Raw genomic sequence first — 27,537 nt, 5'->3', positions numbered from 1 at the left:
ACAGAAATAACTTTAACTAGAGGTTTTGGTGCGAGTTTGGGCAGTCGAGCTGGAGGGTAAGGGGTATGTTTATAACGTGGTGGAACAGAAATAACTTTAACTAGAGGATGTGGTACGGGTTTTGGCAGTCGAGCTGGAGGGTAAGGGGCATGTTTATAACGTGGTGGAACAGAAATAACTTTAACTAGAGGATGTGGTGCGAGTTTTGGCAGTCGAGCTGGAGGGTAAGGGGCATGTTTATAACGTGGTGGAACAGAAATAACTTTAACTAGAGGATGTGGTGCGAGTTTTGGCAGTCGAGCTGGAGGGTAAGGGGCATGTTTATAACGTGGTGGAACAGAAATAATTTTAACCGGCGGATATGGTAGAATTACAGGTTTTTGTGGTGTTTTTGGAGCATAAGGTGGATAAAATGGTATAGGTTTAGGCTTAGGTTTTATGGAAGTAAGTTTAACTGGTGGATGTGGTGAAAGTTTAGGGGTTGAGAGTATTCTTGTTGTTTTGCTTGGGTGGTACGTTGCAGGTCTAAGTTTTGTTGGAGTGTAACTGGCAGAATATGGTGCAGGTTTAGGGACTGGTGGAGTATAAATAGGAGGATATGGGGCAAGTCTATGTTTTGGTGGTGTTTGAATAGTTCTGACAGCAGAGTATGTTTGAGGAAGTGCAGCCCTGACTGTAGAATGTGGAGAAGATGGCGTATATTTAACAGTAAGATCTTTTACAGGAAAATGATGTATTATTTTAGATAAGGGGTATTTTGGAAGTATTGAAATGGGAAAAGATGTATGTTTGACTAGATTAGGTTTACTTTTTACAAGAGGCACAGTTTCAGATTTCTGCTCAATTTTATCTTTGATGAGAACATGTGGTGTGAATCTAGGTTGTGGTTTCGGTTTTGTTTCAGAAGATATCTTCCGAGACGTTATAGGTGGAGATGGTTCTTTCAAAATTTCTACATTAGCAGAATTTTTGCTAGTAATTCCAGGCTCGTTAGTTTTAATTTTAGCTGTGAATCCTCCCTTGTCAGCAACATAATCAACAGTTCTGTAAAGACCCTGATGATCGGTGTAGCCGAAAGTTCCCGTGACTCTGCCATTACCATCATTACTTTCATGATGAAACTGTTCTCCTGTGTCATCGCCTTTAATTTGGTAACCAAATTTATAAAGCTGAATTGCAGGCAACTAAAGAGTTAAAAGAAACAAAAGACACAAAACTTTTATCAAAACATTCCCCACTTATTCTAAGAAAGGTGTTGTGAATTATAAACGGATTTTAGAAAACTAATGGAAGATATTACAAAAATTAAGTATAATACAATATTAAGTATTTATTTGGGGGGCTAAACTTAATATCTAAAACACATTTAATTATGCTTATAATATAAGTGCCCTGTCAGTTATTGTTATTGTACTGGCTCGATTCTCTCGCTTTGAGCACTTAAAAAACAAACTATACTTCATAAATTTTACATCATTATTTCTTTTGACTTTTCACAAGTTGGAAACTTGGTTTAAAACAATAAGATGATTTTGCCTCAAATTTAAGTTATTATTTTAAGGAATCTCTTATATTGTAAACTATTAAGACAATAACATGGTACTACTCCTCTCAGGAAGTATGATATCAATATAAACTCAGATAGTTATCATATTGAAGGGGATTTTTACATACGATAGTAGCTCAACCTCTTTATGAACTATGAAATGGTAGTATGTATACTTTCAGCACTAACTATGAATTCTTGGGGTAACATTAATTGTAATTTCTTATGGCACTGATTTTTATTTATATTACTAAGATACATGATTCAAGTAACATCTGATCAACAGATATATATATAGAGAGAGATGCATTGTGATGAATGTTTGAAATGCAAAAAAAGGGACACTTATTAGACACGCTCTGTAATGATGGTTTTTACACTGGAATCTAATAGAAATTTATGAAATTCACATGGTCAAAAAAAGAACAAGTTACAATTAGAGTGCTATGGTTAAAAATGCAAACTTCTGAATTTGAATAATGTATTGATAATTATTTTGCATCATCTTTAAGCTCAAAATCAAACAGAAAAAAACAACAACTATGGTTACCCAAGAAAACATTATTATGAAATGGGCGGCGTAATAAGCTCAACCGTTCGATTTGTTTGTTTGTTTGAAATTATGCACAAAGCAACACAATGGGCTATCTGTGCTCTGCCCAACACGGGTATCGAAACCCGGATTCTAGCGTTGTAAGTCCGCAGACATACCGCCGTGCCAACCATTCGAAGAAATGTATACCTAAGAATGCGGACAACTTGTAACAAAATGTAAATTTTATATCAAATACAAACTGCAGAGGCAGAACTAGTGCGGGGCAGCTAGGAGCAATGCCCCGAGGTTCGCGATGCCTGCAGGCCTGGTCTGGTCTTTTCTTCTGAAAAAAAGGGGCCCAGATCATTTCTTTGCCCCAGGGCCCCTAAACTGCTTATTCTGCCACTGACAAGCAGTATGCTTGAAGTAGGGGAGCATGTCTTTAAATTGTGTACATTACACGTGGGTGTATATATATATATATATATATAATAACCAGCCCTTATTCAATTAATATTTTTTGGGGTCATTCATTAGTTTTAGTTACAAAAATTTCACTCAATTTGTTCAATAGAGAAAACGTACATTAAAAGAACTATTGTTATGATGAAATAACGACATAAGTTGTACAGGCCTTATATGAGCAAACACATATCCACTGTTACAGGTTTTAAGTACCTAAAAAGTAACATTAAATTGAAAATAAATTTTACTCAGTGTAGGTGGATACTAACAAAGGTAAACCCATAGAATTGGTTATTGTTAGTATATTTAACATGAAAATATTTTTATATTACATGTCAACATTCATAGTGATATAAACATGTTACATATCACTGCAAGACGAAACCTGAAAAGCGTCTTATTTTCAATGTTGAAATGCACTCAATAGCATGTAAATAGAGCTCATGATACAGCGAGTTTGACTCAGGTTTTAATGTCCGTCACCCGATCAAATAAGACTCTAAAAAGACATTCTAGTTTGTCTGTAAATGGATATTTCTATGCTATGTATTTTCTTTCCGACTTCTTCCTATTACACTGAAACATTTGTGACATAATAAAAAGCGCTGTGTTCTTTCAATTGTTTAATGCTTAACAAAATTAGAACTTTTATCAGATGGTCACTATGAAACAAAACGGAGTTTTACAGCCACTTTACACTCAGATGAGATTTCCAATAAGATAGCTTTTATACATTCTAGAATTTTAGTAAGTAGAGTAAGCTGTTAAATATCGAAAAAACGAAATGCGCAAAATTGTAAAAACATAAACTGAGTTTAAATAAAGTTTTAATTGAATCATTTTTCGATTTTAATGCATTTTTTTGTACACTACATAAATGTTATTACTTACAACTGGAGCAGCTTCTTTGCCAAGCCCTGAATCTGAAATCTTCTTTTGTGGCACATTCCCAATGTATTGGCTTGTGACGAGTGCCAACAAGATCGTCAGAGCCGGAATCGACTAAAGAGAGAGAGAACGTGTTACAATCACAATCGTTCTAAATAGTTAAACAATTTATATTACCGGTGTGTTTGTTTGCTTGTTGTTCCTAATTTCGAACTGATAGAGCAGCCCAAGTGTTTACGGTGGGTTGTGTTGACTAGCTGCCTTCCTTCTAGTCAACACCACTCACCGTCAACTCCTGGGCTGCCCTAATCAATCGAATAACGGGATTTTACCATCACTACCAAAGTTCGTAGTGCGATATTTAGTTCTGACAGTAACGAGACGCGAACCACGGAACCTCGGCTCCACAGTCCGGCACTCTAACAACTGGCTGATAATGATGCATGGGTAGAATGGGAAAGTAAAAGTTCAAGAGAAACAGAGATACCTAAAAGTAGAAACAATAAAAAGCTATGTAGGTATAAGTGGGAAGAGAGAAAATAACAAGATAAATCTACAGAAGGAAAGTAAATATATGTTGATAAGTATATAGATAAGTTGAGAAAATATAATAACTTAAGTTGATGAGTTAATTGATTAACAACAACAAAAAAGGTACAGTTTTTCACTTCACTTTTCATTTTGTTTTAAATTAGTAGATCAGTTGATAAACAAATACCTAAAATTTACCTTTCCGAAGGAGGACCAATGCAACATTTATACCTAAAATTTACCTTTTCGAAGGAGGACCAATGCAACATTTTGAAACAACCGTTATATTCTGTCGATCTTCTATATATATGTCTGTGTAATCCTATTCATATATTAATTATATTTAGGTTACAGGAAGATAACTTCTTAACTCATCTTGTAATCTGCACTATATTAATCGATTATTTATGCAAAGGAAGTACAACGATGTATTTAGGTTTGAATAAATACATCATTAATCACCAAGAGTAGGAAGTTCCCAGTTTCGTAGGGGCAAGTACTCGGATGTATAGGTTATTAATATTACATGATCGGAACATTTTCCTAAGTATAACTTTCCCCTACCAAAATACATTTTAATATAGACTCATATAATAGGAACTTAAATATAAGGGGCAACACATCGCTTACCAATTTATTGTTTCTTCAGCTACACAAGAGCATTAAAAATCCTTCAACTTCTCAGTAACCCAGGCGTGGCTGTAGAGTTACTACGTTAACGACGCGTTTAGATACTCTACTGTGGGGACTTTTATGTGATTCCCCAAGAGGAACTATACATGAATCTGAATGTAATACAACACATTCAGTATAAAAATAAATAACATAACCGATTGCGATAATTTTCATTCATATTAAGCCTGAGATGAAGCCTTTATTTAGGGTAAGTGTACATATATTAAATGTATGTGTCATAAGAAAACATTAAATAAAACAACATCTGAACATTTTGTATTTCAAAGTATTTGTTTTCTGTGTATAGGCCCCCCAGTGGCACAGCGGTATGTCTGCGGACTTACAACGCTAGAAAGCGGGTTTCGATACCCGTGGAGGGCAGAGCACAGATAGCCCATTGTGTAGCTTTGTGCTTAATTACAAACCAACAAAAAACAAAATCTTTGTATAGGTTAACAGTACAATTTTCATATATATAGAATATAAGTAAATTTATACACAAAAGTAGACATGAAATCTAGGTGGCGCAGGTCGATAACACATCAATTGAAAATGGAAGGTGTGTGAAATCTGGAACAGTAACACCGCATATTTCCTGTGTTTTTTTTTTGGAACATTAGACTTGGTAAATATGAGGAACTTATTGTACATGATTATTAAATGTTACAAAGACAGTTTTAAACCAAATTCAGACTTTTGCCATACATAAAGAAAACAGTAGAGCAATTTGTAGTTTTTCGAACCTCGGAGACAAAGCGTAAGGAATTCCACGCATCATTTGCGCTTCTTACCTCCTTTAGCTCGAAGGCCTTAACTACAGATTTCTTATCGACACAGTTGTATTTTTTTTTTATCCTATATTTCTTAGGTACTTGACATGAAACAATGACATTTTCCAAATATGTGAGTTAGTTATGAAATGAATATATTAAAGAAAAAGCACCCAATAAATAAATGAAGAACAAAAAAAATTGTTACAGCTTGCTTAGAGCCTAAGGAAAATAAGGCTATATTTTTCTCTTCTAGCTGTAAGTTAATGACACAGAATATTCGGAGCATTAAGGATGTAACGTCAGAAAGGGCGTTGGCCTAGCCTCTGTACTATTTTAACACTCTCCAATATAATTTTAGGGAACAAGCACGATTATTACTTGAACAGATCTTCGCGGAAGAACGCCAGATGACTGGTTAAAGCAGGCGAATTGAAAGCATTCGGAAAATGTAAAATACAACAAATACGAAGTGGGTTAATTTCATGTCTCTTGTTAGTGAAAGTACGTTAATTATAGTTAGAGATAACTTAATTTTATCCTGTTCTCTGGTGTGCAAAGGAGAGAGATTATAAATTATAAATAACCATCTCATTCATCTTAGTAAGATGTGATAAAAAAGCGAGAACACTATTGATAAAAAAAAAGATATCAGAACAAAAATTTATTATTACGAAAGTCGGAAAGAAAGAGAAAAACGAAATAAAAGAGAACTGTTTTTTAAAGAAAAGTTTAAATAGAGTTTGGTGTCTGAGAAGAAGACAGAAAGAGAGAGAAATGTCATGTGATTAGGAAAAAAACATAATGAGTTTTAGTTTATTTGCTCCAGAAAATTTCTGTGTGAAATGATAAAAGAAAGAAGTTGTTACGAAGAAAACGGCTGACGATTAGGAAAAAATAACATTATTTAAAATTTTAAACGAATTATGTACATACGCAGAGGCAGCGAGGGCGCGACAGGTGCGATAGCACCCCGTAAACTACATCCATATATGTATAAAACATATTTAAATCCTGTAAAAACAACCTCAGATACAATGAAAGAACGCCATATTTAGTAAAAATTACAAATTGTTTCAGAGGTGGAGAAAGGCCCGTTATAATAGTATAGTTGATTATTTCACGTGTCATGTTAGGATTTCAGATTTCTATTTGCATATCTGCATTACCTTAAACTTTTGTTGTTTCTTTTTGCACTTATTACTGTCCCTTTTATAAGTTAGGATTTTTTTCTGTTTTGTTTTTACTTGATATTTTCAATAGCCTATTTCCTGCTTACTAAAATAAAGTTTGTTTGTTTGGAATTAAGCACAAAGCTTCACAATGGGCTATCTGTGCTCTGCCCACCACGGGTATCGAAACCCGGTTTCTAGCGCTGTAAGTCCGCAGACATACCGCTGTGCCACTAGGGGGCACTAAAATAAAATATACTACAAGTGCATCTGATTACTATTTTAATTATAAATATCATAATTACTGGTGATCACCTTCTTCACTATTGGTCACTTAATTGCTGTTGGCTTGCTCGTTAGATCACTGCAACTGGTCACGTTTGACCACTGGTTGTTTTACTCGGTCAATATAACTCATTACAGCTACAGTTTATACCACTATTTACAAAGTCATAAAGCACCGTCTTCACTCATGTAGTATAACGCGTCTAAAAATATTTGGCCGATTATCCAAACACGAGTCGTTACCAGTTGAATGCTCATATTTAGTGATAAAGGTAAAATCATCAAACGTTACTTTGTTAAGCATGTGAAGAAATACTATCTCAGCTTACTATATGCTTCAGCTGTAATGGCAACAAAAATATTCTAAACCAGTAAAATCGCAGAATTTCCTCATGGTGACATTTTTAAATTTTTAAAATGCTAGATTAAAAGGAATGCTTTTGTTTGTTTGTTTAAATCTATGCACAAAGCAATGAGCTATCTGTACTCTGCCCACCACGGGTATCGAAACCCGGTTTCTAGCATTGTAAGTCCGCAGACATACCGCTGTGCCACTGGGGGGGGGCGATTAGAAGGAATGCGGCTAGGAAATATCCACCCAAAGACAACTTTTGGGCAACTCTTGTCAGACTGAATAGTGGAATTTAACCGTCACTCTTATAACTCACCCACGAGCCAAAACTACTTAGCAGGATTTATTATTATTATTACTCATAACTCACCCACGAGCCAAAACTACTTAGCAGGATTATTATTATTACTCATAACTCACCCACGAGCCAAAACTACTTAGCAGGATTTATTATTATTATTAAAAATATCAGATACGTCTGTTGTTGTGATCTACCTTTCGATGGACTGAATGATCGGACAGCGTAACGGACTATGGAAGTGAGGTTCTGTGATTCCGTTACCAACCATATATTTCGTTCAAGGTGAACAAAGTTAAAACTGTAAGTTGACAAGTGTTGCACAATCACCAACAATATGAAGAAGGATTGAAACTTTTCTTATTAACTGAAGCACAATGTTCAGTGTTATTTTACAATAAGAGTTTACATGTAGGCTTTTGGAACATGAATGCTGTGAAAATACTTATTTTTAATGTTTGATTTTAATAATGGATAAGCTACCTGTGCTCTGTCCACAATGTGGAATGGAACCCCAGATATTAACATTGTGAGTTCGTAAACTTACCGCTGACCCACCAAGAGGCTCCATGGATCTTATATAATAAAGCACACTGAGTTATGACGCGCCGTACTGAAGACACACTACTGCCTATTCTCAACAACCTAATAAGAGGGAAATAAATGTCTCGAATGTTTATCTTATGACGGTCTCCGGAGGGGCGGCTGTAAGTTTGCGGACATGCAACGCTGATAAATGGGGTTCAGCGGTACAACGACTAACCCATCGTGGTTTTACTCTAAAAAATAAATAAACATTCATGGTACCCAAATAATTATTTTGAAACAATAAGTCGCCCGACAAATATAAATCGTATGTATCAAAAATAAAATGTAAAAATATTTATATAGTGTACTCATCGAAAAACTGAAAATTTCTTTTTAAAAATAAACGAAAAGACTTCCTAAAATAGACTGTTGGAGCCAAAACACAGTGTCCGGGTTGTTGTTGTTGTTGTTCTTGCCAGTTATTTTGATTTAAAAATAAACGAAAAGACTTCCTAAAATAGACTGCTGGAGCCAAAACACAGTGTCAGGTTGTTGTTGTTGTTGTTCTTGCCAGTTATTTTGATTTAAAAATAATTATCTCCTAAGAAATAATTACAAATCAAGGGTGCTCGAAGATTAAACAATCCTCCTTCACCCTGCTCGTGGCATAAGGTTAAATTTCAAATTAATGGTCAGCGGAATAATGAGTCGTATGGGCAAAGGGGTAATAGTAATAATTAATAAATTAATTAATAGAATAATTAGTTAATTAATTAATTAAAAACATCCATATATTTATTCCCGCCTATATACGTATGAAGGTGAGGCAAGTAGGCAGTAGTGAAGGCAAGTCTGAGGCGTCGCAGAGGCCGGTTGATCTTTGAAGAAGGAGCAAGTCGGCAGTCGATTTTGACAAATTATCGAAACAGAATGAAGCAAACGGGCATTTACAGGGCCTGGCGGGGATCAGTGGATCAAGGTGCCAAGGCTGGGATCTATAGATCCAATGTCTGGAATTAGATGGGGGGGGGGGAGAACGGGAGTACCCAGAAAAAATCCACTTTCACTAGTCGGGGCCGAATGAGAGCCCGGCTAATGCCCGAGTGAAGAGCTGACGAGGAAGTATAGAGCTGAAAAGAGACTGGAGAAAAACATGTTATGCATAGAATACGTATACTAAGGTTGTTATTCAGGATTATGGTATAGAGGTGATGCTTGTTTGTTTGTCTTGAATTTCGCGCAAAGCTACACGAGGGCTATCTGCGCTAGCCGTCCCTAATTTAGCAGTGTAAGACTAGAGGGAAGGCAGCTAGTCATCACCACCCACTGCCAACTCTTGGGCTACTCTTTTACCAACGAATAGTGGGATTGACCGTCACATTATAACGTCCCCACGGCTGAAAGGGCGAACATGTTTGGTGTGACGGGGATTCGAACCTGCGACCCTCAGTTTGCGAGTCGAGCGCCCTAACCGCCTGGCCATGCCGGGCAAAGTATTGTGTTCTCCAACAATATTTTAAATGATTGCTTGCTGTTACAGTGATCATTCTGTATTTTTGTCTTGAAAGTGCCATAATACTGATGAGTTGTCAAATGTCATGTGGAGACGTTGTTCTCTAATTTTTATATAATGTTTGTAACTTATTCATGGGTTTGGAAGAAAAGCGTCGATTTTAAGAGTTGCAATTAGAAAGTATTTTAAAGGTATGTCGAATACTTTTCAGGAGATTAATAAATAATTAGACACACCATTTGGTGGAAACTTATATTGTTTCTGAAAATGCCCAAAGTATTGGAATACATAAAAGTTTCTAAAGGGAAGTCTAAAGAAGATCATATCGCTTAAATAATTAAGTGGATTAACAATTAAAGTTATGATATATTTCATACAACAGCAACAGTTTTTCATCTAAGTATAAACCAACAGAGAAAATAAACGCTGATTCGACAGTTGTTAATTCTATCATAAAAATAATAAAATACTCCATTTTTATGCAATTGGAAAATAACGAACAATTAAAAATCTTACAAGAACTGTCTTTCCTGGATAACATTGGACTTAATTTAATATAATAGTAACTTTAAATTTACCATCTTCCGATTTAAATCTACAGCTCCATTCAACATGCTGGCTTTAAAGTAAGGAGATCCGTGAGCAGCAAATCTGATGTCTGTTATAGGAGGACGCTCCTCATTTTATACTCTCAGAAAAACACTATTTGTTCTATTTTAGGAACTTCCGCTGAAGACTTTGTGCGTATTTTGGACTGGAAGACTGGGGAAGTGAGGAAGAGCAAGTACGACAAATTTCTGAATGCTTTAACGGAAGTACTGGAAATTGATCGCAAAAACATTGATATTTTTACTGTTTACCCAAAGCCACCATGTAGCTGTAATACTCTTGTTATTAATATTAAACTCAAATTTATAGACACAGTACAACCAAAACTTGTATTTAACTTCTACCACAAGCGTACAGACTAGATATGTTTATGTCCAAAATCTTTTCATTCCTTACCAGTTTGGAGGAAACTATTCAAGTTTCGTGTATTGATATGAGCTTCTTCAACTTTTAGACTTATTGTAGATAGTATATACTGTGATAGTATCTAATGAGTAGTGTTGATTACATTACATTAAAACAATTTTGAATATGCAAATCAACAAGTCACAAACACCTACAGCCGATATAAAGTCACGGTGGAGCGGAATGTATCAGGACTACATTTTGATGCTTGTTTGGCGTTATGTAGATAGTGTGATGCCACCAGAAATTGATCGCTTTTGAGAAAGGCGTTGAAATCTCTTTTAGATGCAAAATATTCATATATTCAAATCATAAACATATGTTCAGATAAGAGATTCATAATTTTCAAAAGGGGGATATTTATTGTACTTAACTATCTTTAAAAACAAAGGAATATGGATCATCTTGGGACATCAGTACTACTACTATCTAAAAACAGAGCCTAACAACGATTCACAACCCTAGGAATGATAAGCAAGGTACAGCATCTTGTAAGTTAAAAATCCACGAAAACGTCAGCGGCAAAAGCTGTCTACGTATCCCAGGCAAAGTACACAGAATAATCAATAAAAATCCCCGCTTGAAAAAGCCACACAAGTTATTTCCACGACATATCAAATCAACCGTCCCATTCCTCAAGCAGTTGAAAAATGAAACGGCTATTCATGTTACTCTTTGCGAAGAGTGTGGTACATTTTGAATATGACAGCCATACGATGGAGCCTTAAAAACTACGCGGCAGGGTTATTGTCAAGTTGCACGGTTGTCAGATGGAGTACGACCAGGTGTGTCAACATGGACACTATAGCAAAGTGGTGAAGCTCCAAAATCGTTTAAATACAACGTACTCAACCTCTCTATCACTTTTTAAGCATTCAGAAATGCAGAAGGCTTTCTGATATCTTAACTGTACATTTCTAGTTGTAAAAGTTTACTTACCGAGAATTCTTATAGATCCGGAATTGTAAATCGCTTCTTCTGGAATTTCTTGCACCGTTACGTGCACAGTAGCATTCTCTGACTTAGTGTGTCGACGATCGTATATATGAAATGATAGAGAGTATGGGCCTCCGGGTGTAACATTTTTCATTACAAGTTTGCCAGTTTTTGGATCCAACTCGAAGTTGGGATCTGGCACATTATTTTTCCAAGCAAAAACTTTATCGGGTAAATCCCAGTCGTCCAAATCAGTCACGTGTACTCTTCCAATGGGAATTCCAGAAGCTTGATCTAAAAAAAAAATAAAAAATAAACACTTGTGATTAAAATAGCACCTTAAAATAAGTGTCTTCTTTTTTTATATAAAACCGTTATTAAAAGAACCCACATAGCGTGGGTCGAAAGAAGTCATCGCTATTTTTAGCCGTGACCCCAAAGGTGTTCGAATTACACTATTCCATCTTCCTTTCTAAGTCGTGCTCCCACTCCAACCTGATGGTTATGCGGTAAGTCTGATGGCCTATAACGCTAAAATTCAGGTTTCATTACCAGTGGTGGGTAGAGAACAATAGTCCATTTTGTAGTATTGCGCTTAACAACAAACAAACAAAAATACTAAGTCTTATTACCTTCACATTTTGTACACATTTTTGACTACCTAATAGATAGTACAAAAACGACAGGCCACAGTATTGTTTACTATACATAAGTTCTCAATTTTGTTTTATTTTAACATGAACTGATTTTTTAAAATTTAATTACGCTTCATACATGATCGTCAAATGTTAACACTTTTTAATGTTTTTTAGTAAATTAATTTTCCACGAGACATAAAGCATATTTATGCATATGTGGTATGGTCTGGTATAATGAAAGAGAATAAATATTTAAAATATATGAAAATGTCCTTTATATCAGTTTTCTTTTTGCTTTTGTTGTAGCTGCTAGGTGGCTAAAACGTACATCTAAAAACTTTAGAATCATAAACCTCGCAAATTATTGAACCGGACAGTTTGAATTTGTAGTGTTCGTAACTAACAGTTTTGTTATGTTTACCTATTGAACTAATTTATTCACCTACGTTGATTTTTAGCATACTGTTGTGTCAAAATTTAAAGCGATAAATTGAATATGACATAAAATAGGTTTTGTTTTCATTGTTTCCATGAGGTAGCGTCTATTCTTTCATACATTGAAAATATTTTGTTAACTATTTGACAACATAAATCATAAAGTAAAGTCGGAAAATTTTATTAATTGTGTATAAGAAATCGTCATCATTTTCAAATATAAATACCTTTAAATGTATAAACAAATATGTTCTTTTCGCCAGGGTACATGAGATTGTCATTTTTATCGCCAATTATCACAGTCAAAGTATTAGTCCCTGTCATTGAGAGCTTTCCGCTGTCTTTTATCACTATAGGTATATGATATTCTTTCTGTTCCTCTCGGTCAAACTCTTTTTTAGATCTAACTATTGCCATTCCGTCTCCGTCTGCACCATCTGTAAAAATATGTAATTGTAGTTAAATACAGTTATTTGAACAATAATGGTCAATCACTGCAGTGTGAAATCACCCACATTTATAATATGACACTATATTGAAGTTAAAAACGTTTCTATAGTTCAAACATTATTTTTAATAATTCATTGAACTGAAACATGATGTACATGAAACAACCTTGGAACTAAAAATATTGTTGCATTTCATACAGAAGCTTCCTCAATCCATTGAAGTTAAAGTCCATTCAGGTATAAACTGGGTGGATATTTTATTAGGGTTTTAACGTATATATTCGTAACACACTCTTGATTTTGTAAATGCAAAATAAACTAATCTTCTAGTTGCTTGAGTCTATAAATGTGAAGATGTCTTCATATTATGTTTAGTTTACAAGACTTTAAGTAAGAGCAATGATATTTGTGACTTTAAAAGGGGCGTGGTATTAGTTATTCTTTAGCATTAACTTCTTATTAAAGTTTGTACCATTGATCAGCTGTTCAAAGGCATCTAGTACCAAGATCTATCAACTGTGTTAATTCAAAGGGGATACACCTAACACTAGAATAATTATGGAATCTGCCAGCTGATGACAAATAAGTTGACAGACAGGTTTATAAGGTAAAATAGATGTCAGCCCATGTATTAATTGGCCAATTCGTTCAATGATGAACAGGATTCGATTATATTCAATCGCGAAGGATGTTACAAATGATTGTCAACACCCGTCTGAAACTGTTCATCTCAGAAGCAATTAGAAAAAAAACACGGCTTACATACAGCTCAGACTGTGGACAGTAAATGACTAGAATAATGCGATTTCATCTAATGAACTGCATTTTACCTTTTTCTGTACTGACCATAGAGTAAAAATATAAATAAAAACCACCTGAGGTACGTGATCCTCTTTGTGCCGATCTGACAGGGTAGTAAACTGCTGGGGGAAGTGTAATGGTGATTTGGAGAACGGTCTTGTAAATGTGTTGAGTTTTTATTCCTTTAGATAGGCAAATAACACACATAGTGTTGTTTCTGATCAGTGCAGCATTTCGAATCCGAATTGGTTCGAGGAACATGACAATAATTTTGGAATGAGTTTAAATGTCACATGTGCATTTGTAATCCTCTGTTAACATTTGTGAATTACATTGTGTTCATACTCTTAAACAAGTGTACAATATCTAGTCAGAAATATTACAGTTCATTGAACATTTTCAACAATCCACGTCAGTTAAAATCCATCCAGACGGATATAAAACTATATTAAAGTTGGATATTGTTATTACACTAAATAACTTTCCCAGTTATACATAAACTGTATACCAATGTAATACTATTATGTGAAACTTAAGAAGGGTTAATTGTTCACAAGTATTTACTATATGATTTGATAATATCAAACCTAAATAGTTAGTGTTCATATTCTTTTAAAAGTTTCATGTTATTTTGAAAAAATAACTATCAGTATATTTAGAAGAATATTTATTTATTTTATTGAATCTTTAACAGAGTATTTATTTTTCAATTCACTTAATTCCTTTAGATTCAGAAATTCATTTCGTTCAAAAGATTATAGGTGGTAAGTGTATGAAAAATATATTGGATTTCTCATGCTTTCTCAAATGAGGTGTTTAGGGCGCTCAACCTGCAATATGCGGATCGCGGGTTCGAATCCCCGTCACACCATACATGCTCGCCCTTTCAGCCGTGGGGGCATTCTAATGTGACGATCAATCCAACTATTCGTTGGTAAAAAAGTAGCCCAAGAGTTGGCGGTGGGTTGTGATGACTAGCTGCCTTCCCTCTAGTCTTACACTGCTAAATTAGGGACGGCTAGCGCAGATAGCCCTCGTGTAATTAAAAAAAACAAACAAACAAACTTTCTTAAATGACATTTTTTTTAAGGATCAAAGCTAAAGTTTCGAAAGATACTATCACACGGTTTATCGAGATTGATTGTTAAAATATCTCTTTACAGAGGCCTTATAAATCTTAAACTGAAGATGTTTTTGAATATTTACACTAATTAATCTCGTACTTTTTAAAATTAGCCTTTTCTTGCATTATAAGAGTTTTGTTTTTATTGTCTGTTACTTACTGCCATCATTTTCAACTTCAAAACTCTCTTTGATTTTAAGATCAGCATTGGAATCCATACGAAAAGTAAACGGAGGTCCATTATGTTTCGACCTTTCATCGTCATCTGTTGCTTGGATCTGCACTTTTTGTTGTTGTGGTTCATTCTCATAGAAAACTGGGCGATAGTCCTCGAGAAATCTTGGAGCATTGTCATTAACATCATCAATAGTTACGACTAGTGTTGCAGTAGCAGTTAGAGCGGGATTTCCTAGGAAAAACAGGAACACGAATTATTTAAGAGGACCAAATGTTCCGACTCTTATGTAGCAAGTATTTTTCAACAACCATGTCAATCCCCAAATTATGTTTAACTAAAAGGCTAACAAGTAAAGATCTATAATCTGATTAGAGCTGGATAAAAATCAGATATTTTCTTGAGTAGAATTATGAAGATAAATCACGACAGTGTGTTGCAGCCAAAAAAACTATTTTATTAAAATAATTTTTCCCAGTGTTGAAATCATAATTATGACTAGACTTGTAGTAATCACTTGTTTAAAACATTGTTAGGACTATTATAGATTTTGAATCATCGACCAAGTTACATTGAACACATATACTAAACATGAATAACTTAGAACGTTGATGTTGAAGAAAAGTTGAAAGTGTCGTTAAGGATGAAACGAAAAGAAAATATGAGAATTATAATAAATTTTTTATTAATGATTTCATAAAGGATAATTAAAAATAAAGCCATATGAAAAGGAAATTTAATTCTATATAAAATACTGTCAAGTTTGTTCGCAAGCTCTCTTCACTCTGTCCACCGTAGGAAATCAAACTCCAGGTTTTAAGGTTGTAAACCCGTAAACTTACAGCTGATATACAGGAGGATAGTATTGTCAAAAATTAAATAATCAGCTGTAAAATATAAAATATTACAAACTTTTTAAAAACTGTACAGCAATGAACTTAGAATATAAAAGGAAAGCTCTAAAAAGACGAGAATAGTCTGAAATAAAATAATAAAAAAACTAGTCTTATCAAAGATGATAAAATAAGTTATGAATTATAGAAGTAACGCCCTGTCAAAGATGTAAACGGTCAGCTGTATGAACAAATAAAAATGAAACTACACTATTGTCAAGAGTGATAAAGAATCAGTTATGAAATATAAAACTAAAGAAATACCAAAATAGTAAACGGCCGTCTAAAAACTACAGTTTTGTCAGTGCTAAATTACAATAATCTATAAAATATAAAACTGAGTTTTTGTCAGAAATGATCGAATTGAACTGAAAAATTCGAAGTTAAATTTAGGAATGAAAAACATATATTGAATTTGAAGCTAAAATCTTCTCTAAGGTGAAAACATTTTTATATAAAAAATTAAAATAACGTCTTGTGAAATAGTAAAAATAGTAAAATACATAACTTTAAAACTTTGGCAATGGTGAAAACAAAAAGTTACAAATGTTGACGTTTACACAAATGAAAGCCACAAAACGTCAACATAATATCTATTATCTAGATACTGATTAAGAAGTTAGCACACAGGAACACATACAAAAGTTATAAAGGTTTTCAAACGAGACCCAAAAACTCGAGTTCATTATCATTCTTCAGGAAAATAAAGGGTTATGCCACATAAACCGGATGTTCAATAGGAGTTGCTTGTTTCAGGTTTAGTTCGTGTCAAAGAGGTGTGTACAGTATATAAAAGACTCAAGTCTGATAAAAGTTATAAGAAATGTTAACAAATTTTTATAAAGATAAAAGTAAAATTATAAAATAAAATAACGGCAAAGGATGGTAAGAAACAGAGAAAATAATAATGTGACGCAATATATATATATATATAGGAAATAATACCAATATAGAGGAATTAAAGCATTAATAATACTAATAATGTAAAGTAAGTTTAATTATGAATTTAGTTTTGAAAATCTTTTCAGAGAAATACGAAAGTCATCAATCCCGAGTTCGAGATTGATGCCATTTGACGTTACAGTATTAGTTTTAATATAAAGACTTACCGTCGTCTATTGCCAGGACTTTGATTTTGTACTCTGGAATATCTTCTCTGTCTAACTTTCGTTGTACCCTAATATGTCCAGACGTATCTATACTAAACTGTCTTTTCTTGTCTGAACTTCGCTCAATAGCATAACTAGATAAAAATTAGAACTCTCTTAAAAGATCATTTTAAAAACACTTTAAATAAATGTAGTTTGAAGGATTAATTGTTTCAAAATCGAGCATATTATTCTGAAGATGATGATATTCTTTATATGTTTCCATTGTATAGTTAAGATAATTTCCTCCATTACATTGGAGCCCGTTTAGTAATAAGAAATGTTTTCCTTTTCTTTTGCCTAAAGAAAATATCATATTTGGCTTTTATTAAAGTAAAGTGTAAAATAAAAAAAAGTCTTCAATCATTCCGTTATTTAATTATTGTAACTAGGAGAAACGCCGCTCTAAGGGCGCCTGTTTGTGCTAGTAATTATTAATCGTAGTATTCATATCTCTGGGAAGTACTGAACGGTAAAAATGTTCGGATTGTGATCTTTAATCATATGCAACTCATTGCATCAAAAATGATTCAATGTACAGAGCTCAAAATTTTAATAAATTTTACAGATATAAACTGTCATGTTTTTATATATTAAAAGTGTTACCGTTTATTGAAAAAAATTATAGTTTTTTAAGAATTCCATTTTCTCAGTTCTACATTCGAAAAGTACATCAATAAAGATATAATCAAACCCTCATGTACAGTCTTAGTGAAACTCGTGTTCTTGTTGCGAGGAGAGTACTTTTATTTAAAATTGTGTTATAAAGAAATGTTGTTGCACATACCACAGTTATTTTTCTAATTGTCTGAATCTTGAGTACCCAAAGTGTGGAATTTTTTATGGATTTTTGTTTGCGGTGCCATTCAATAGATGGGGCAGGAGTTTTAGTTACATACAAAGATACTGATATACACGCTACGTCCATTATACGTCCAGATCAGAGTGAAGTGTACATAATATTAGGTCTTCTTTATGTAACAAAACATCTTCATTGCACCCAAATCTACAATGTATCAATTAATAAAAATGAAAGGGACTTTCATTTAATGGACCAGAACTGTACTAATGCTGTTTGGCTATATTTAATTTCTAACAAACATTTACAAGAACAGACACTCAATTTGGGTTTCCCCTAAAATGACGTTGTCATCAAATCACACCTACAGTCCTAATATCTTACTGAGTTTTTGCAAAATAACTGTAAATCTAGAAACCATTTTGAATGCCGTTACTAATTCGTCATTTCTTAAGAACATTAAAACATTATAAAGTTTGAGATTTTGAATACTAACCTGAGTTACTGGACTCTTATTTACGATAGTGTGTTTGGATTTTATAAAATTTATAGCTAACAGCATTAAACCTAATAAAAAAAGGAAAAGTGTTGTATAAAGTAAGAAAAGAAATCAGAAAATCGCCTTGTCAAGAAATAAATACAAAATATTAAGCCATATACTCTCTCTCACTGCTAGGTAAATTTTAAGAAGTTGAAAAAAGCCTTAAGCGTTCCAAACGAAAATATTTGGTTACTCACGAAAGCTACTGATGATATTTTCTTAGACACACTTTTTGCAACACATTTGTTTTTATTCATTAGGGTAGTAAAAAACAGACTCGAGAACAAATACTCAGAACCTGATGCTCACCAAATACAAGTCAATAGCAGAGACACAGAAGAAATTTGATACCAGTCAAAGCACAGTACTTCTACCACGCCTGCTTCAAAAATCACCCGTTTGCTACTCTAGAATATCAACAATCACGAAACATTCTTCTAAGGAAGAAAGAATGTCAACTTTGAAACAGAAGATGCCCAACATTCTGACAAACTACTAGAACTATCAAATGAAACAGAAACCTACTCTTCAAAGAACTCGGAACTCAAGTAATTCTAAAAGCAATACTAATAATGTGGTTAAATATTAAATAAAACTAAGAGAGTTTGTTACGTTAAATAACATTACTCATGAAAGAAAAACTCTTGAGCTTTTAGTTAACGAGGTAAAGTATATTCCTATTCCTAATAACCAGAACCAGAAACCTTAAAACAAACCAAATAATAAAAAACCTAAGTCAAGCATCACCTGAAACTTCAAATGAACTCGGAGCCAACTAAAAAACCTAACTGGAAGTTAGACTGGAAGTATTTAGTTATAATTCAACCACTAAATCTCTAACTATCAAAAGCTTGAACATATAGTGTTGGATGCACAAGACTGTTTAGCTTAATAGTTATTATTTAGTTTATTTAGTGATATTAATATTAATGAATATTTAGTTTTATAACTAGAGCGTTAAAAGTTAATTACTTTAAAAGTGTTAAAGACAAATTTCGTTACGTAACTTGGTAAGAGTCGTACGTTGTGTGTGTTGTGCAATTGTTGTAGTATTGTTGACGTCGTCTATCTCGAAACCTCTGAGCTTTACTCGCTGTGTGAGCATTTCTAGATACAACTGTGATATTCTATAGTGTAAATCAATATTATAAAACATGTGTATTGTGTGCTGTCCGTTTATTGTTCGAATTTATCGCCAACGAGTCACAGACACCTACTGTAAAGAATCCAAGCCCATATGACATACAGTATGTTTCAAAATATTACAAATGTATCAAATCAACAACATTAACGTGTTTGGAATTGTTAGATTTCACTGAATTATAAGCTGGGTTCCCTCGCTACTAACAATAAGTTCCGATTTAGTACCAATACGGCTTAGGAGATTTAGGCTAATTATAAATCCAAACAATAAGTCAGAAATGTAAAATAATATTCATAAGTGTAACAAGTGCAAATTATATTTGAAATACTAATGATATACTCTTTGTTTAAATATCCCCAATTTGACGATGTAGTGCCTATCTCTAATATTGAGGTGGGTTTTTCTGTATCCTTTGACCATGACCCACGACTTTCAAAAATTGATAAGGTCTAAAACTTTGTATGTAATGTCTGTTGTGTAGGTTTGATCAATATCTGTTCACAATGTGTTTAAATATCATATTACAAAGTCGTGAAAGATTTTATATGTGCAGATGACCTTGATCTTTCGGCCCATGGTCATCAAAAGTTAAAAAAAGTCTAGAAATTTATATTTAGTATTTTTTGTACAAGTTTGGTCAAAATCCACCCATCAAATCTTGAGATATCTTGTCCATAAGATTGGGACAAACGGACTAACATACGAATGAACAGACGGACAAGAACAAACCAACATGCTCCACTTCGTGATGTTTCGCATTGAAGTCATAATTACGATTAAAACAAATACAAATATTTAAAAAACTACATTAAAGATTCTTACCAGTGTTTTGCCTGTAGACTTGTGAAGGTGCTTACTTTACATAGACAGAAGTAGATTACAAGTTAGCCTTAAGAAGGTATATACATAATAAGTCTGTCTCTGTGTTCACGGATTCCATAAATACAAATAATAGTAGTTACTCTATCTTCATTCGTAATTACAAAAAACAATAAAGCAGATCGCATATTCTTCTCTCGATAATTTTGAAAATAGATACAACAAACTTCGTTTCATCTCTATAAATAACCTACGTAACACTTGATAAACCTCCATTATCCGGGTCTTTTGCTGTAAAATTAGCCACACTCGTTCTTATTTCTGCATCTTCCGGAATTGTAACGTTTTCATTTTCTTTTATAAACTTAGGTGGGTTGTCGTTGATATCTCGGATGCGCACTTGGATTTGGGCTCGATCAGTATGTAGTTGACCTGTTGACTGTCCTCCATCGTCACTGACTTGGACAGTAATATTGAAACCGAATCTCTGATTGGTATCTTCATAATCGAGTGGCTGATAGTAGATAAATTAGTCAAATTTATAACGAAAAGAAAACAAATGCATATAAAACAGTATAGGAAATTGTTTATAAAGATCTTGCATTTTATTATTTTTAACTAAAAATCAAAATACTTCTCAAGTTGCAAATATTTGTGTGAGTCATACGTATATAAAAACTTACTGAAGCTAGTACAAGAGTTTGATCAAAAGTGATTTTAGCTAACTCACATTGAGCTTAGATTGCATGAAACTTTAAAAGAAATTAGCTTGTTTGACAAAAATAAATATTCAGATTACATTATCCAATTAGATTTCATATATACATTCACAAAACTGTATATTGCAAAGGCAATATTAATTATCTATGTTGATGTTATGTTTTCAGATCTTAAAATGCAAATAATCAGGTACTCGTATCTCAGATCTTATTATTTGATCATTCGATTCCACTTTTTTTTTCTCATTACGAAGTTGTTTTTCTCAAACTATTTTGAGGTGCTGAAATATAAGTTAACTTACCCTATAACTTCTTATATCCCAAAGAATTATTCAGTAGTTTTATGATATTCGAATAAATAACTCGGCCTAAATTCAGCTGGTCTGCTAGTATAGAAGTGTTTTTGTTATTATCGGAAAATGCTCATGAAGTTCCGTTACCTAATTCTTGTGAAAACTATCCTTGAGCTAATAAAATATTTCAGTGACAAGCAATTAAAAATCAGTAAAGACAATGTGTGTGTGAGAAATGTATATATCTTATATGAGCTGACCCTAATATTTTTTTTTTATCAGAGGATCTTCATAAGACACAGGATCAAACTAAATGTGTTGAATTAATTTAATATTAATAAAGATTTATTAGAATTATCAAAAATTAAATACCTTGGTTATTTTCAAAGAGCCTGTTCCATCGGGATTTGTAAGCATTGTAAATTTTTCAGCACCGTAGGCAGACGGGAGTACCTCGTAGCTGAAGCGGTTTGTTTCCAACATGTCTTTATCATTGACAGATAGGATAAGAATGGACTCCTGAGGAATGTTATTTTCATCGGTCTCATCCACCTCCACGTTCCAAATTTTTTTGCTGAATTTTGGTGGCATGTCATTGATATCCTTCACTTTTATTGTAGCTGTACCAGTTCCTACACAAGAAAAACACTGGTGTATAAGACACGTGCTACGTTATTTTATTGAATAAAATGAAACTTAGCTTTATTTTTAACATTTGCATGTATTTTCAACAGTTTGATCAAATCCTTTTATCATTCCACACATAACTTAGGAAAAAACGAGTAAAGTTACAAATGACGGTTATTTTATTCATACTATTTTTCCATTTATAATTACGTAAAATGATAATTTCTGGAGTAGATTGTCAGTTTCTATTGCAATATGTGCTCCAGATTTAAGCCTTTAACTCTGAATTTTCTGGATAAAGAATGATCAATTACGTAATCAGAAATGTTACGCTAAGAATCGCAGAATAATAATTAAACATTTCAATAATTTTATGGTAATTGTACACTAATGTAAACAATATTCCATTAATCTTATTACTCAAACATCAAACTACGTGTCTCAATTAATGTGATATATTGAATCAAACAGCATAAACAATACTCCATTAATCTTATTACTCACACATCAAACTGCGTGTCTCAATTAATTTGATATATTGAATCAAACAGCATGAACATATTCCATTAATCTTATTACTCACACATCAAACTACGTGTCTCAATTATTTTGTTATATTATATCAAACCGCATAAACAATATTCCATTAATCTTATTACTCAAACATCAAACTACGTGTCTCAATTATTCTGTTATATTAGATCAAACAGCACAAATCTCTTCAGTATGGCAAAGCTTACTTTTCTCACGATAAGGATCAATATCATAGCCATCAGAAAGCTTGAGAAAATGTATTTAGTAAACATCTGAGAATTTCATCAAGAATTTAATTTGTTGACAAACTAAGATCTTTCCGTGACAGAGCGAGCATTACAACTTCGGGTGTACAGCAACCACGCATCAATTACCGTGCTTGTTCAAAAATAGATAGATCAATAAATGTAATATTAATTCGATTCAAATATATGAACATTTTTAGATATGACACGATATCTTTTTGAGACTTCTAGGGCAAGAAAATGAAAATAAATTTTAATTTTAAATAAAGCACCTTGATACGTAAGTCATAGCAGTCGTGTGTTTTCGGTAAACAAAGTATAGCTCTTCAAAAAACAATACAGTTAAAAATTCCAAGGTTCAAGATGACACTGTTTAACGTGTATATGATGTCTGTGCCCCAGATTGGACGCAAGCTCGTTTTTCCATTAGGTTACACACACTGAAATCTTTCATGTGGCTTTTATATTAAAGATTCGTGTTTTAGATTACCTGATAGTCTACCCCCGTCTGTTGCGACGACTTTGATAGTGTATTCCGGATTAGTCTCTCTGTCAAGACAGCACACTGCTGTAGAAATGATTCCCGTGTTTTTATCAATACTGAAGATAAGTTCTCCGTTTTCATTGACTGGATTCTGCTCAATAGAATATGTTAATTTTGCATTTTCACCTTCTTCCGGATCGTCGTAATCAGTTGCTGTCATCGTCATGACACTGATACCTAAGAACGTTGTAATAACATAAACATTAAATAACATGTATTATGAGTTACTGATCAAAATTATAGCGTTTGTGAGATTCATCTGGTGTACTTCGTCGTTTTTCTATCCTGATAACTCTATTTAGAAAATAAGTATGTATTTTGCTATAGATTTGTGACCATATATAAATGTATGCGTGTGTATGTATCTTTTATTAATTTACACAATAATTACTCTACCTGCTGGTCCATTTTCTGTCACGTTACCAACGTAGAGATTGGAGGAGAAAAACGGTGCATTATCATTGATATCTCTGAGATTAACAAGTACATCCGCATATCCAACAAGACCATCTCCCCCTTCATCCACAGCAAATACTGTAAAACGCCAATATGATCGGCCATGAGGTCTGTCACGATCCAAAGGTTTAAGAGCGTATATTTCACCTGTTGAACTGTTGATTGCAAATTTATTTAGTGCTGGATCTTTTTCATCAGTTCCTTGTCCTGTTAAAAAGTACACGACATCTTGTAGACGGTCCCGATCTCCGTCTGTGGCCTTGACCTGTAGTGGCAGAATATAAAAGTAGTTATGCTAGTAACATAGCAGCTGCGAAAGTTATAAAAGTTTTGTACTTGTTTAATTATTTGTTAATATCAAGGCAATCGAAAGCTAGTTAAAAGACGAACATCGATGGGAATCATTAAATAACTAAGTTTATTTTTATAGATGAATTCCGTGTGGGTGAAAATGGTGTTAGTTTAAATAACTTCACATTAAAAGAACAAAATCTTATCGTTTTTGATTCTATGCAATTTTCATTATCATGAACATTATAGATAAATTCCGTCCAGACAAACCATGCGATTGTAATGCTGTATTAACAAGTATCAATTAGGCTTAACTAATCTTAGTCCCATTTTTGTCGCTGATGCAATGTCATTATTCCATGGCGTATCCTTAAGGAAGTATTTCTATATAAAATATTCTATAAGTCTATAAACATATTTTGAAATTATCAATATTTTTTGACATATTTCTAAACACAACACAATTAAACATATGAACATATTTGAATAATGTTGTTATAGAAAACAGATAATAAGGAAGTGTAGAGTTGAAAATATAAACATGTATATTTATTACTATTAATTCACGTTTAATTTGTTTTAAAAGTTTTTAACTCTACAGAGAAAACTATTTATCAAATATTTTCATTTATACACCATAAATACAACAAATATCTAGCTAATATAGAATAAAACGTTTCTGTTCTCCAGTATTGATTTTGTGAGCACACAGAACATGAGTAACATGTTATAAATAGGATAGATATTGATGAAACAAACATATATGAAATAATACACATATTTTGAATCGTTGTTAAAAATTTGAATATTCTAAATATATGTTACCTTGTTTAAGTATCCGGACATTCTTTGAACAATGTGTTCTAGCCCCCCAGTAAACTCTGCATTAAGTATTAATGTAGAGACACTTCACATAAGTAAATCAGTTTATGTGAAGCGTGATAAAGATACCAAGACGTCGAAAAGTACGTGAATTTGAAAACGAAATAATTATATTTTCGAAGTAATTCCAATATCTGATTACGTGCGTGATAATGTATGAACCCAGCCAACTGTAGCTGGAAGTTGACAGTATAATATCTATTAAAATAATGTAGTTTTCCATAAATACTGTAGAAACGTGACAACCGTTAATTTCTCAAGATTTTCAAAATGCTTATAAATAAACTTTTTAAACAATTCACGGTGACCTTACGGCAGATACTTTGATTAATGTGGGTATTTCAGAAATGTGTGGAATAGTAAACCGTACATCATTCTCGTGGCTGGTCGGAACCATTCTGCTCAGTGTAAAGCTCGTTTGAACTATAACACTTTCGATTGGTGACGAATCTTGTTCAAGGATGAAAGTCACTTCGTTTAATTTATAAATTATAGTCGTACATGATTCCAAAGCAAGCAAATGAAAACTCTAGTAGCGTGACTGTATAATTCTACCTGTGAAGAAATGGGAGGATTATGTGTGTTAAGATATGGGCTTCGTTCTGCCCAATGGGCATAAAATAAATCTATAAAATATGCACGACTAACAATGATAAAGCAATACGTTTCAGGAACCATGACAAAATGTAAATTTCTGGTTAACAGGTCAATGTTATTCCAGTTGGATAATGCTTCCTGCTACATTAGCACGTATGACTCGTGCCTATTTTCAAAATAATAGTATTAACTATATAGGTAGAGATCGCCACAAACCCAGATTTTAGCTCTAAAGAATATTTTAAAGTATTCCGGAAGGATTGAATCGATAGATGAGACCTTTTAGCCATAACCTTAAGCCCGGCATGGCCAGATGGTTAGGGCGCTCGACTCGCAATCTGAGGGTCACGGGTTCGAATCCTTGTCCCACCAAACATGCTCGCCCTTTCAGCCGTGGGGGCGTCATAATGTGAAGGTCAATCGTTGGTAAAAGAGTAGCCCAAGAGTTGGCGGTGGGTGGTGGTGACTAGCTGCCTTCCCTCTAATCTTACACTGCTAAATTAGGGACGGCTAGCGCAGATAGCCCTAGTGTAGCTTTGCGCGAAATTCAAAACAAAACAAACCCTCGTATAACTTTGCGCAAAATCCATAACAAACAAACAAACATAACCTTAAACATCAAAGTGGAAAACTGTCTCAGGCACTTTTATGGAATTTGTTAAAGACCTTTTGCCTTCACAGAGCGGGAGCAATGTGATTGTAGTCTACATGATAGATGATAGATACATGATAGATTACGTTTGTTAAGCCAATATATATATATATATATATAATATTAAAGGTGTGCCAACTAAGATGGACACTAGTACTCTGTGCCTAGTCATCCCAAGTATTATTAAATATTCGTCGTTTTTAAAGAACGGTTATGAAGCTTATTGTTTTAAATAACCGTCAAATTTTAAGGAATCTTATATATTTATCACGACTTATTCCCGGTTAATTCGAATATTTTTCTCATAATAAGAATAAAACGGTGTTAAAACACTTGAACTATCGAGTCACCATATTGTTTTACGTGACCTGATTATTAACATGTCGGTCTGCATATTGAAAGGTCGAAATGTCGAAATAAACATGCCACAGAACACGCTCCGCACTTACCGCTATGAGATCGTTATAGCTGCAACAGTCAATTCTGCTGTTTGGTGAAGAGCAGTCGCATACTTGTCTACATTTTTATGTTCCTTAATTCTGAATTTCAGAATTCTACACATTTTTCAACAACAAAGTCGACTGTAGACACAAAGAATTTTGTAAATATCACATTTATCAACTTGTTCTATTTTACTTTTTACACTAATGAGATGATTATTTAACTTACCACACGGAGAAAAAGTTACAGTACAATCTATATTTCTTTATTACTTTTCTTACTCTTGTTGAGATACCTTGAACATATGGCAAACAAACCCTCTTGCCATAAACGTTACTATTTTGTTATAACCTTGTGCAGGTAACATTAATAATTTATTGTTATGCTTCTTACAGAACCCATCAGAGATCTCAGGATCATAGCCTCTGTTCCCTAGTTACACGTTAGGCTCAATAAAGAACAATGGTAACATTATTAATACCAAGTCATATAAAGGAGTTCAAGTTATGAAGTTGGAAAGAAAAAAGTTTACGATTAAAGAATTCTTGGGGAATGGTTCTTCTTATGAAGGAGTAAAACGTTATTCTACTATTTCGGCTTACAATAATGTGAAAACAGCAGTAAAAAACGGTTACTTGTAAGTCAAAAAAGGGAATGACCTTGATCTCTCAAGGTGTCCCCCCCCAGTGGCACGGCGGCGTGTCTGCGGACTTATAACACTAGAATCCGGGTTTCGATACCCGTGGTGGGCAGAACACAGATAGCCCACTGTGTAGCTTTGTG

General features: G+C 33.5%; 1 pseudogene; it reads right to left on the bottom strand.

Annotated features, from left to right (window-relative positions):
* Positions 1-27,537, bottom strand: part of LOC106460327 — a 198,834-nt pseudogene that overhangs the window by 23,919 nt on the left and 147,378 nt on the right.

Source organism: Limulus polyphemus, unplaced genomic scaffold (genome assembly GCF_000517525.1).
Source record: "Limulus polyphemus unplaced genomic scaffold, Limulus_polyphemus-2.1.2 Scaffold753, whole genome shotgun sequence".
Classification (NCBI taxonomy): domain Eukaryota; kingdom Metazoa; phylum Arthropoda; class Merostomata; order Xiphosura; family Limulidae; genus Limulus; species Limulus polyphemus.
This window is presented reverse-complemented; position numbering and strand designations above follow the sequence as displayed.